The sequence below is a fragment of the Protopterus annectens genome, chromosome 8.part0, assembly GCF_019279795.1.
Source record: "Protopterus annectens isolate FY-2018-M chromosome 8.part0, PAN1.0, whole genome shotgun sequence".
NCBI classification, from domain to species: domain Eukaryota; kingdom Metazoa; phylum Chordata; order Ceratodontiformes; family Protopteridae; genus Protopterus; species Protopterus annectens.
Window position 1 is genome coordinate 887953319 of NC_056741.1, and position 13282 is coordinate 887966600.

A 13282-nucleotide genomic window follows, 5' to 3' on the forward strand; every position below is an offset into this window, starting at 1 on the left:
TTCTGTTTAGAAGATCGAAAGCCCATAACATTGAAATTCAAAACACTGAGACCAAAATCTTGAAAATTCAAAAGACTGAAAACTCAAATCATTAAATCTCATAACATTGAAAGCACATAGGAAACCAACATTTAATATATGCCAGCAGAACTACATACAGAAACAAATAAAAAACAAACCATATTACACTTTTCCAACTATAAGCAGGGGAGCAAGCCCCCCTGCACCTCCACACCTCCTGCTACTTAAATATATCAACTCCGAGACCGCACTACACAGAACAAAACAGCAAACATACCATCCATTCCATGCTTCATGACTACATGTTTAAATTGTAAAAAAAAACTATACTCAACCTTCTCTTAGAAACACTACTTCACTGTTAATACATATTACTATATATCTCTCTGATACTTACCGGAGCTTCATAGGTAAACTCAGTCATATTCCCTTCTTCCTTGCTATACTACAACATAACACATCTTAGTGATCTTGGAGTTGATATATTTAAGTCGCAGAGAGTGTGGGGGGTGCTGGGAGGCTTGCCCCCCCCCCCCGCTCATATTTAAAGAAGTTTAATACGGTTTGTTTATTATTTGTTTTTGTATGTAGTTGTGCTGGAATATAGTACATGTTGCTTTCCTATGTTTTTTCAATGTTTTGAGTTTTCAATGTTTTTAATTTTCATGACTTTGGTCTCAATGTTTAGACTTTCAATGTTATGGGCTTTCGATCTTCTAAAGTAAATCCATATATATATATATATATATATATATATATATATATATATATATATATATATCAACACACACACACTTGTGTAGTACAATTCATAAAGTGTAAGAAATACATGTTATGGGACTTAACATATTGATAGATCTTTGAAGACAGCTATTTTTGATGTAATTTCCCTAGGGTCATGAGTGCATATGATTCTTTTTACATTTATGACTAAGGAGTCCATAAAGAGACTTCAAAGGTGGATGCACACTGATCAACAACTTAATTTCAGCTCTCCTAGTATGAAAACAAAAACTGGGAAAAAAAGTGCCATTGATACTGTTTTTTGAGAAAAATTCAGTTACTGACTACAAAGTATTGCTTGGATGCTAGCAAAGAAAAAATTTGGAAAACCTGAAGGAAAGTCAACCATAAAAGGTGAAGAAAAAAACACCATCTGGGAAGAATTCTGCAGCTGGTCAGCAAAAAGCACTTTGAGCTTAAGCTTTGGTTCAAGATACAGATTCCAATAATTCAGAGGAAAAAAAAATAAATCAAATTTACTCAGAGGTGATTAAAATAAATAAAACATTGAAGAAATATATCAACTCAAATAAAAAAGGCCGAAAAACTAGAAAAGGCTTCAATACCTATTCAGATGTACTGATAAAACTGCAAAATCAGTAGATGAAATGAAGAAAAAGGTGGCTGAGTATGAACCTTCTCAAGAAGAGCTGTTTCAAAAATCGCAGAATTAGAAGGCAGTGTGCTCAGAGAAAACATGAGATATTCTGCTGTTTTAGAGAAACTGGAAGGAACAAATGGTATTAATTTTATGAAAGCACAAATAAACAACTGGATTGGTCCTCCACAGCAATATTTGATAATTCAAGGGCACAATGAGCATATGCACCAAACCTGGCCATGAGAAAGCAGCCAAGACCTATATTAGTAAAGATGCAATCATACCAGTAGAAAGTGTTGATTTTAAACTGTGGCAGAAGGGCACAGTACTAAAAACTGGAAAGAGCAGGCTGTTTATAGAAAATGATTATTCACTGTACACCAGGAAGAAGAGAAGCAAATTTATCCCAGCAATCAGGGAATGTTAAGAGGCAAGGGTGAGATTCAAGCTGCCATATCCAGCTGTCTTCAGAGTATTGTTTTTTTTTTTTTTTTTTTGCAGAACAGGCGAAGGTCTGAGTGCTGTCGCTCTTCATTCATTCTTGACATCCCACCCTCCTACCCCCTCCAAAAGACTCCTGGAGGTTCGGACCTAGTCCTGGGATATTATAGGGTTATACCTTAAACAGGGCTTCTGTATTTTCTTATCCGCACTGCAAACTTGATCTGAGGTAATGGGAAGAGGGGTATTGTGGGTAGAGTCTTAGCTTGAGAATTTTTTGGCAGGTGTGACCTATTTATAACAGCTGAGTCGGTTCCGTGAGGTCGGAATCGAACCCATCAGTCAAGAATAAATGAAGATCGACAACACTGGATCAACATTTATCCAACAAAATGTGATCCAGGAAGTAGAAGGGGACTCTGCTTCCCATTCTTCTGACAATAATGTTCATAGAGAGACTTTGCCAATGAAATATTTTGCAGTGTTTCAAAGGAAAATGAAAGACAGAATAAAAGCATAGGAGTTGACAAGAAGAATCAAGATTACTTTGAACTTGAACTAGCATCTGGTGTTGGGAGATGGAAATGATCGGGAAGATGACCAGAAACACTGAAATTCATGAATAAATGGCAGACTATAAAGCAACAATCACATTTGCGAACTATGGTTTTGCAAACAAACAGTGGCTAGGAAAGAATGGACTTTTGTTGACTTTACTAAACTTGTGGGTGAAGTATAAAGCATATACCCCACTTTATGTAATCAATCTTTAGAAGGATACTAAAAAGGGTAAAACGTAACTGTAAGTAAAACGTTCATTTTTTATTACTATTTGTTTGAAACATTAATGATATAAAAAAGAAGTTATGTCTTCCCATAATGTTCCATATGTGTTTCTGTCCTTCACTATCCTTGACTGTGGGCTCATTTCCGAACCTCAAAACTGACTCAGCCATTTATTTCAGCTCGCACCTTCCAAACTCTCGAGCTAGGCTTTACCCATAATGCTCCTCAAAAATTACTTCAGATTGAGTTTGCTCAAAATAGTGGCAGACAAATAGTAAATAAGAATAAGAGACCAGATATGTGTCCCTAATATGAAGCCAGTTCTGGAAATTTTGATTCACTAAGAGTCTCAGGCTGGGGGAAGGAGGGGAAAGGTCAAGGATTAGTGAAGATCAACAACACAGATGGAACATTATGGTAAGACATAACCTCTTTATCTGATGTTGACAATATTCACATAATCCTTGACTGTGGGACAGAGTCCTTAGCTACCTGAACCTTGGGAGGTCTCACGGAAGAATATACCTAAGCACCATCGAACTGAATGATGCTCATCCCCTAGAGACCTGATCCAATTTGTAATGAGTGATAAAAGTATGAGGAATAAGTTCTGGCACGAAAAACTGCAAAAGTTGCCACCACTCTAGTTGAGTGGGCTTTTATTGGACGTGAAAGGCTGAGCCCTTTTGATTGACAGATAAATGTTATGCAATCTTTGAGCCATTTGGCCAAAGTAACCTTGGAAACTGGGTTACCTAAAGAATGCGAGGAAAAGGAAACAAATAGTGGATCAGATTTTCTGAAATCCTTTGTTCTATGGACATAAAAATGTAGCTGTCTGTGGACATCCAATGAATGAAGGGAATACTCCCCTTTAATACAGAAATTAGGGATAAAGACCAGTAGTTTCAGTGTCTGATTAATATTAGATTCTGAGACTACCTTCAGTAAAAAGGATGGATTAGTCCTAAGGGAGACCACTCTGTCTTTGTGAAATATTATGTAGGGTGGTTTGTAGGACAAGGCCTAAATTTCAGATACTCTTCTGGCAGATGTAATCTTCTTCTTTCGTCTTTTCACGGTTAGGGGTTGCCCCAGTGGATCACCTGTCTGCTCATGATTGGCAGTGGAGTTTTATGGTGTTGAGTTGCCAGCCCGGCATCCAACCTTCCACAGAAGGCACACACACACACACACACACACACTCATGCCTAGGGCCAATTTAGAGTGTGCAATCCACCTACGGCATGTCTTTGGGATGTGGGAGGAAACCAGAGTACCCGGAGATAACCCACGCGACCACAGGGAGGACATGCAGACTCCACACAGAAGGCAGCCCAGCCAAGGATCAAACCAGAGAACCTCTTGCTGTGAGGTGGCAACACTAACCACTGCACCACCATGGCCGCCCCTTCTGGCAGATGTAATAGCCACTACAAATAAAGTTTTCCAAGACAAAAACTTTAAGTCACAAGTAGCTGATGGTTCGAAAGGACACAAAGTAAGGGACTGAAGAACTAGTATTAGATCCCAGAGAGGAATGGGTTCTTTAAATGGAGGTCTTAACATAAGGACCCCCTTTAAGAAGGCTTTACAAAGTTTGTGTGACATAAGTGATGATCCATCAAACTCCATATGGAAGTTCAAGATTGCTGCTAAATGGACTTTAATTGTTAAAGTAGAGGAACCAGATTGATAAAGGTTAGCTGAAAAATCCAAAACTTTAAGAACAGGGGTCGAATAAGAATCAAGTTTGTTCATAAGGACTCAAGTTGCAAATTTTTCCCATTTACTTTGATACAGCTTCCTAGTTGAAGGTTTATGATGGGCCACAATGATTTGACAGAAGGGAGAGGAAAAGGAAGGATGAATGGCAATCATAGGAACTGGAGGAGCTACGTCATGAGCTTGAGATGATGGAGGTTCTGATGAACCATGTCCTCCAGATGAGACAGCAGATCTGGAGATTGGTCCAGTATCCATGGTTTCTGAAGAAGATGAGGCCAAAGGAAGGGAAACCAAATGAGGATTACTGAGTTCTCTGATATCTTGGCTTTCTTTAGAAACTGGGATATGAAAGGAGTTGGGGGAAAGGCATAGAGAAGACCAGGGGGCCAATCGTGCAGAAGAGCATCTCTGGGTGACAACCCAGAGGGAGGATTAAGGCAAAGTAACTGCTGCACTTCTTGCTTAGAGGGGATGCAAAAAGATTGCCGCAAGGTTGGCCCCAGTGACAAAAAACTCTCCTTTGCCACCACAGGATTGAGAGACCACTTGTAAGGCACGAGAATGGTTCTGTTCAATTTGTCTGCTATCATGTTGGAACTCCCCACAATGTGCATTGCTGTGAGAAAGCAGGTGGATGAAATTGCCCATTGCCAAACTTTGAGGGCTTCTCAACACAATGGGTAAGATGTGGTTCCCCCCTGTTTATTGATATACCAGACAACTGACATGTTGCCTGTCTGAACTGCTACTGTTCCCAGAGAAAGGGCATCCTGAAATGTTTGCAATGCTGACAGCACTGCCCTCATCTTTAGAATATTGATGTGCAAGTTGGCCTCCAGTTGGGACCACATGCCTTGGACTGTCCTTCCCAGATAATACCTCCCTACCTTATCTGGGAATTGGCCATGGCCACTATGGCTTGGGGTTGTGAAAGGATGAATGGTCGGCCTGAAAGAATCTTGTTGGAGTGGAGCCACCATGAAAGATCCTGTTTGCAGTGACTGGCAATCAAGATGGGGTGAGACATTGGTTGACCTATCAGAGACCAGTGGGAGGCTAGCAACCATTGTATGATTTGCATGTGATATCTTGCTAAGGGAACAAGAGTGACTGAGGGTGCCATTGAGCCTAATGCTTGTAAAATTAATCTGGCTGGAACACTTTTGCTCTGGATAATTTGGCTGACCTGAGATCTGATCCTTTGTAGCCTTTCCTGTGGAAGTGAAGCAGTTCCTGCAACTGTGTCCAACAGTGCTCCGATGAATTCTAGTTGTTGCGAGGGTTGCAAATTTGACTTTTCATAATTTAATGTGATAACTAGAGATGTACAGAGATAGAGAGTGTAATCTCTTGCCCGTTCTATCCAACGCTTGATGGTAGCGGTGAAAAGCCAGTCATCGAGGTATGGAAAAACTAGAAATACTTGCAGTCTGAGATAAGCTGCTACTACTGCCATACATTTGGTGAACACCCTGGGGGCTGAGGTGAGTCCAAAGGGCAGTGATCTGAATTGGAAATGACTGGCTCCCAGCCGGAAGCGCAAGAACCTCCTGGAGCGTTTGTCCATTTTTATGTTGTAATACATGTCCTGGAGGTCTATAGAGCATATCCAATCATTTTTTTCCATAAATAGAAGTATGGACTGTACTGAGACCATCCGAAATTTACTTTGCTGTACTGCCTTATTGATCTGGTTGAGATCCAAAATGCGTGTCCAGTCCCCTGTTTTTTTGGGCACTGAAAAGAATCTTGAGTAAAACCTGGATCCTATTTTGGTCTGGTGGGACTTTTTGGATGACTCTTTAGTTGAGCAATGTTTGAATTTCTACTACTACTGCTTCCTTGTGATTGGGTGAAACATCTAGGAGTCTTTTTTGGGGTTTTGGACTTACAGAAAGTGAGATATTGTAACCTCTGTATATGATCCCCTGCACCACTTGTCCAAAGTTATCAGCTGGCAGGCAGGTTGATGCAGGGATAACTGTCTCTGACTGCCTCTAGAAGATGACAATCAGGCCTCTGTTCAGGAGTGGTGGCAGGAAGTACCAGAGAAAGAATCTCTGGATTCCTGGTTTTGCGGGTCACTTCTGCCTCTAGGGCGGCATCTTCCATTAATTCCCTCTCTGCCCCAGGGAAAGTCTTTGCCACATGAGTCCTGGAAAGGCCCTTGGGATTTTTTAGACCATAGTCTCCCACTTCTCTGGTTCTTAGAGTAAGGGCATTGAGGAGAGGAGAAACATGTGCCTATGGCAGAAAGAGTCTTCCCATCTTTCTCACATTTGGCCAGAGTGTCTTTTACCTGAGACCAAAAAGGGATGATCAGTCAAATGGAGCATTGACGAATGGCACTTTAAATGGCTCCGCAAAGTCACACAAGTGCATCCAGGAGTGTCTTCTAATGGCTATGCCTGAACCGCCACTCTTGTCATCCCTTCAGCTGTGTGGGCAAGTAGCCTCATGGAAAAGTTAGAAATTGCTTCGAGGGTGGCGAGCTAAGAAGTAACTTTGTCCGGTACCCCTTCAGCTACTACTCCTGAGATGGTATCCAAGAGCTCTTTGAATAGATCCTTCTGTAACCTTGTAAAGTGTGCCATGTAGTTCAAGGACCTTAGAGCAAAGGTGATGAAGTGTAAACGTGCTTCCCAAACCTATCCATAGTCCTAGACTCCTTGTTAGAAGGATGGATAGTTGGACTTTCCTCAGCAAGTTCCTTCTTAGTGGCTGCCACTATCACCATGGTGTCCATGGGTATACCTTTAGACCAATGTTGTTCTTCCTTGGGGGCGGAAAGGATCCAGTCTGATTTCTTGGGGATTGGTTTGATGGAGATGGGCATCTTCCATGCCCGCTGAGTGATCAGTTTAATAAGCTCATCAGCGGGCGGAGAAATCCAAGAGGTAGAAGGTTGGGCACAAAAAGCCTCCAGGTATACAGACTCCTCAAAAGAAGGCTGGACGGAAGACCAGCCACCCCTCTGCTTCATCATCTGTAGGATGTACCCAAAGGAAACATCATCTGGGGGGTGACCTGAGGGAACCTTCTCCTTCATCAAAGTCGGTATCTTTGGTGAAGGACTCCTCCGGGCAGTCTAAGTGCTTTCTAAGTGCTTTCTCTTGCACTTTTTCTTTGCAGGTACTTCCTTGGGAGTATGTTCCCAGGAAGTGTACAAACAGGAAACCACCAAACAGGGTCTTTCCTGGGGATCTTGTGCCCTCTGTCCCAGGCAGAGACTGATGGAAGCTGATGTTGAGGGTATGTAGAGGTCTGGCCTGACAGGGATGGCAGCAACTGTGAGTCCCCAATGGACAAAGCCTTCTCCATGATTCAGAAGGTCGGCCCCCAGTACAGGGATGGTAGCCCGGTACTGAAAAAGACTCCTTCAGAACCTGGATCCCACCCCGCACTGAGGAGGCAACCCCCAAAACTGAAGTCTGAGTCGATCAAAAAAAATCTGAGGCACCGAGGGTTGTGGAAGGCTCAGAAATTAATGTAGTCAATCCATGCACCTCAGAACCAGCCAGGGAGTCTCGATCCTGGGAGGTCTCTGGTGCCAAAGCCCCGGAGGCGCTCAAGGCAACCTTCAGTTCTGGAGAAGAAATTGCTGCCGGAACCAAGACAGTTGAAGCCGGGAATGTTGGAGCCAGGGGCTCCAATGACTCAGTAGGAGTTGGAGGAGGAATAATGGATGGTGTCGTAATATGGCCGGTCCTGCTGTCAGTTTGGCTAGGAACTGAAGACAGTCCCCTCGCCATCAGGAGCTGATCCACCAGTCTCATAATGTCCAATTCAGAGAGACTCTTAGTGGATCGAACTGAAGCAGTCGAAGGAGACCTAGGGGGTCTCGGATCAACAAAGGAGCTCGATGGTCTATTCTTGAATGGGTCAAGAGAAGGAGAATATCTGGATCTCAGAAACAAAAATCAGCTCCAACTGCTCCAGTACCGAGGAGTCTTTTGGTGCTGAGGCAGATGGAGTCAACTCCGAAGTCTTGGTAGGTGCCGAATCCTTTTTGCCATTTGGTGCCATGTAACTCTTTAACACCGAAGTCTGCTTAGAAACTTTTTTAGGCAATTCCAAAGTGTTAGGAAGTGAAGAAGGTTGTTTCTTAAAAGAAGAGGATGATGAAGACAAAGAAATGGCTTTTGTTTTGGACCCAGAAATGGCCTCTTCAAAGTCACCTTTTAGCAGTCCTTTAAGAAAAAGCTTGTTTTCCATTTGGTAAGTGTCCTAGGGGAAAAACCCATGGCAAATTGAACAGTTCTCCTGTAGGTGAACTTTATCTAGGCAATATATGCAACACATATGCCCGTCTGAATTGGGCATTTTCCTCTCACATTTCTGGCACCTTTTAAACCCCAAGGTGCCCTTAGATGACCTGCCTTAGGATTCAGATTTATCAGCCATAATAATAACAAATACACACACACTCACCAGAAAATGAACAAAGAAAGATTTCTTTTTCTTTTTTTGTAAACAGGAAAAGATAAAAGGAAATATCAACGATGGTATGGAGAATACTTGAACAGGTATAAAGAAGTACCAAGAATGGTACTAGAAAAGAACTACCAATGGTGGAGCAGTAGAGTGAGGGAAAGACACACACACACACACACACACACACACACACACACACACACACACACACACACACACACACGCACACACGCTATTTAAGCTAATGAGAGAAGCAGGTACAGAAAAGAACACTAAAAATAAAGGGGAGACGTATAAAGAGAAAAAGGTTATTTTTATGGGGAAATTACTTTAACTATTAGCCAAAGCTTGAGAGTGGATAGATGCTTATGACACATGAAGTGGCAAACAAGATCTGTGGTAATCTAAGATGAGTATTGTGGGTAAAGCCTAGCTCAAAAGTTTTGACGGAGCAAGCTTCAATACATGTTGGTTCCGAGGTCGGAACTGAGTCCACAGTCAAGGATTATATGAAGACTGACAACATCAGATCACATATTATATATAATAAAGCAGCTTTGTGTAGTGTGTAGTCTGGGGCATTTTAAATATCAGGGAGTCTTTTCATGGACTGTTGTATGTATCAAACATGTCAAAGTAAGAAAGTACTTGTTTAACTGTAAGAAATATAGGCTTTACAGGAGAGGAATCAAGCTAATTTTAATATGTTGTGATCTTTGGCTGCTGGGGCTTGGGTGGAATCTAAAACTGCAATGATTACATTATAGGTAGAATTAAGATGTTTTCTCTTATTTTTACAAGCGTGAATATCTAAATTACTGCATAGGCCTAAGCTATAAAACATGCTTTTTGTAAGCAAGCAAGCTTTAAAAATGACAAACTGATGAAAGCTATGATCTTACAGCTGCAAAAATATTAACTTTTTTTTCATTAATTTATGTTCAGAGTCAAGAAGTCTGCAGCTGAAGGCAGCTGTACATTCTTTTCTCACTGAAATTTATAAAGATTCATTGCTGACTGGTTTTACCTTTAGTTAAACTGTCTGCAGGTGCAAGCAATTAACCTTGATGGTTCTAAGCATTCTTTGCTGAGGGAAATGCAAGCTTTAAAGGTATAATGGCAAGCAATTCAGTAAAAAATAAAGTTTAAAATTGTGGGGAGTGACTAAGAGATAGCTACTTCTCTAAAAACCTTCATTCTTTAATGCATTTAACAGAACAGTGCAGAACGTACATTTATTTAAAGATAGCCATGGCATTTTTTCTTACGACTAAAAGTTAACGTTTTCTGAAAGCATACAAGCTGTTTTTCACATAGCCAGGGACATTTTAAAGGTCAAGGGACAGGAAGAGAGAGACAGAGAGACAGAGAGAGAGAGAGTGGAAGAACAGACAGCAATCGGTGTAAGTGAGAACACAGGCTGCAGCATGTGTTTTAGAATAGATAGCCTTAATTTTAGATTAGGCAATGCCTGTGGGTGCAGCTGTCAATTTGGGGTAAATGTTCCTATTTGGAGGGTTAAACTTCATTTTTAAAGATGTACATAGTTCTGTGTGTTTGTTCTAAGTTAATATGGAATGGGGGTGTTTTGAAAATGTATTTAGTTTTTTGTTTGAGGGTCTTCATTAAAATAAAAGCCTTGAAAAATGTTGCATATGTTCAAATGGAGATGAGAAGAAACAACTGTAAGAAAGATCAGCCTGCCAAACATTAATGTTGGAAATACACATTCAAAATAACTGTCCTGTATAACAGGTGGAAAAAAGAAGTTATGTAACTACCATAACGTTCCATGCGAGTTGTCCATCTCACCTTCATTCTTTACTGATGGGTCCGGAACTGGTCTTTGGTTCTGACTCAGCCATTTACTAAAGCTCAAGGTCTTCAGCTAGCTCATGGCTCACTCCCTATCTCATGATGCTGCAGGACATTCCCCAGATCTTGTTTGCTGATACAGAAATACTAGTATGTAATCAAATATACTTGCATAGAGAAAAAATGGTCTTATTGTAAGCTGGTAAGCTAAGAGAAAAGGGTCAAAAAACCATTAGGTGCCAAATTGTGACCTATAAGAGCCAAGGAAGGGGGTTAGGAGGGTGGTATGTAAGAATGAAGGTGCGATGGAGAACTCACATGGAACGTTATGGTAGGTACATAACTTCTTTATGTGAAGTTGTCTTATCTCACCTTCATTCTTTACTGATGGGACAGTGTCCCTAGCACCATCTTTCTTGGGTGGCTCACGGAGTATATTCTTCAGAACAGTGAACCCAAAGGAGGCCCTGTCCCTAGAGGCCAAATCTACTTTGTAATGGGTAATAAAGGTATGAGGTCTCTCCCAGGTAGCTCCTGCACAGATAGTGTCTATTGGTAGTTTAGCACAAAATTCTGAGAAGGTAGAAACAGCTCTAGTAGAATGGGCTTTTATTTTGTCTGGTAGCTTTTTACTTACTGACTTATAAGTGAACAATATGCAGTCTGACAGCCACCTTGATAGAGTAGTTTTTGCTCCAGGCATGCCTTTTTTGCATTCTGACAAGGATACAAATAGTTGGTCAGTTTTTCTGAATTCTTTTGTCCTGTGTAGATAGAAATGCAACTGTCTATGAACATCAAGTTGGTGAAGCATATATTCTGCCTTACTGCCATACTTGGGAAAGAAAATTGGCAAATCTATAGACTGGTTCAAATTAGTGTCTGAACATACTTTTGTTAGAAAGGTTGGCTTTGTTTGGAGTGACACCCTGTCATTGTGGAACAACAAATATGGTAGTTTCATAGATAAGGCTTGTAACTCCAAAACTCCTAGCTGAGGTAATTGCCACTAGGAAAATGGTCTTCTATGTTAAGAACTTTAAATCATATGATGATGACAGCTCAAAGGGATGAATAATTAATCTAGTTAATACAAGGTTTAGGTTCCATGGTGGTAGCAGAGGCCTAATGGAAGGTATCAAAAGATTAGTGCCTCTCAGAAAAGCCTAAGTTAGTCTATGGGACATAATGTTTGTTCCTTCATTCCCAAAATGAAAGTTTGAGATTGCTGCTAGCTGTACTGGAATAGTAGCTGCAGCTGCTCTATCATTGAATAGTTTTGTTAAGAACTCTAGGATGGAAGATATAGGTGCTGAATAAGGATCAATGTGATTCTGTAGTGCCAAGATTGAAAATCTTTTACATTTGCTGAGATATAATCTTCTAGTAGATGTCTTGTTTGGAATTGGAGCAGCCAAGCTGTCAACTTCAGGGTCTGAAAGGATGGATGAGGAGCTCCCGATGAATGGGTCAGGAGATCTGGAACTGGGTCCAAAATCCAGGGCTCTTCCTGAAGATGAGGCTGTAGGAAGGTGAATCAAATCTGTTGAGGCCAGTAAGGGACTATCAGCATTAATGTCCTTCCCAACACACTGGCCTTATGAAGAACTTTGGGTATCAATAGAAAGGGAGGGAAAGCACAGAGGAGACCCAGGGGCCAATCGTGTACAAGTGCATCCCTTGGGGATTCCCCTGGAGGGGAGGGATCAGGGCAAAGTAGATGCTGCATTTTGTGTTCATGGATGTGGCAAAAAGAGCACAGCAAGGCTGGCCCTATTTTCAGAAACTCATTTCCACCACTTCTTGTTTCAGGGACCACTCGTGAGGCATTAGGACTGCTCTGCTGAGTTTGTCTGCTATCATGTTGGATTTCCCAGGTATGTGCTTTGCTATCAGAAAACATTGGGAGGAAGTCACCCACTGCCATACTGAGAACCTCTCGACAAAGGGGGCCAGATTTGGTTCCTCCTTGTTTGTTTATGTACCAAACCACTGACATATTATCTGTCTGTGCTGCAATTGTTCCCAGTGGAAGAGAGTGTTGAAATGCCTGCAATGCAAGAAGCAACACTCTCATCTCTAGGACACTGATATGCAAATGGTCCTTGGAATCCTGCCATGTGCCTTGGGCTGTCATTCCCTGATAATGCCCCCCCCATCTGGGAGGCATCCGTGGTCACTGTGGCTAGAGGGGATGGGAGAATGTAAGGACAACTTGATCTGAATGTAGCAACCAATGAAAGACCCTTTTGCCAGATTCTGTTAGCATTATCTGGTGCGACATCGGAAGTTCCTACATAGACCATTGTGTGAATAGGAACCACTGTAAGATCCTCATGTGCATCCGTGCTAGGGGGATCATAGTGATTGTTGCCGTCATCGTACCCAACACCTTGAGAATTATTTTTGTTTGAACCTTTGCTTTTGAGAGTAGGTCTCGAACCTGTGCTCATAGGGTTTGTATCCTGTCTGGTGGAAGTTTCACAGTCTTTGTAATGATGTCTAATTCTGCGCTTATAAAAATTATATGCTGAGATGGCAATAAGGCAGATTTTTCATAGTTTATCATAATTCCTAACTGAGCACAGGTATTCAAAACGGTGTCTCCTGCTTGCGAAGGTAGATGCTTGGTGATGGCAGTTAGGAGCCAGTCTAAATATGGAAACACCTGGA

At 41.5% G+C, this 13282-nt stretch overlaps 1 protein-coding gene across 6 annotated transcripts in view; it reads right to left on the bottom strand.

The window, feature by feature from the left end:
- The window catches only part of LOC122809137 (plasma membrane calcium-transporting ATPase 3), a 4021470-nt gene that overhangs the window by 1725250 nt on the left and 2282938 nt on the right, over positions 1 to 13282 (bottom strand). The window lies entirely within an intron of this gene.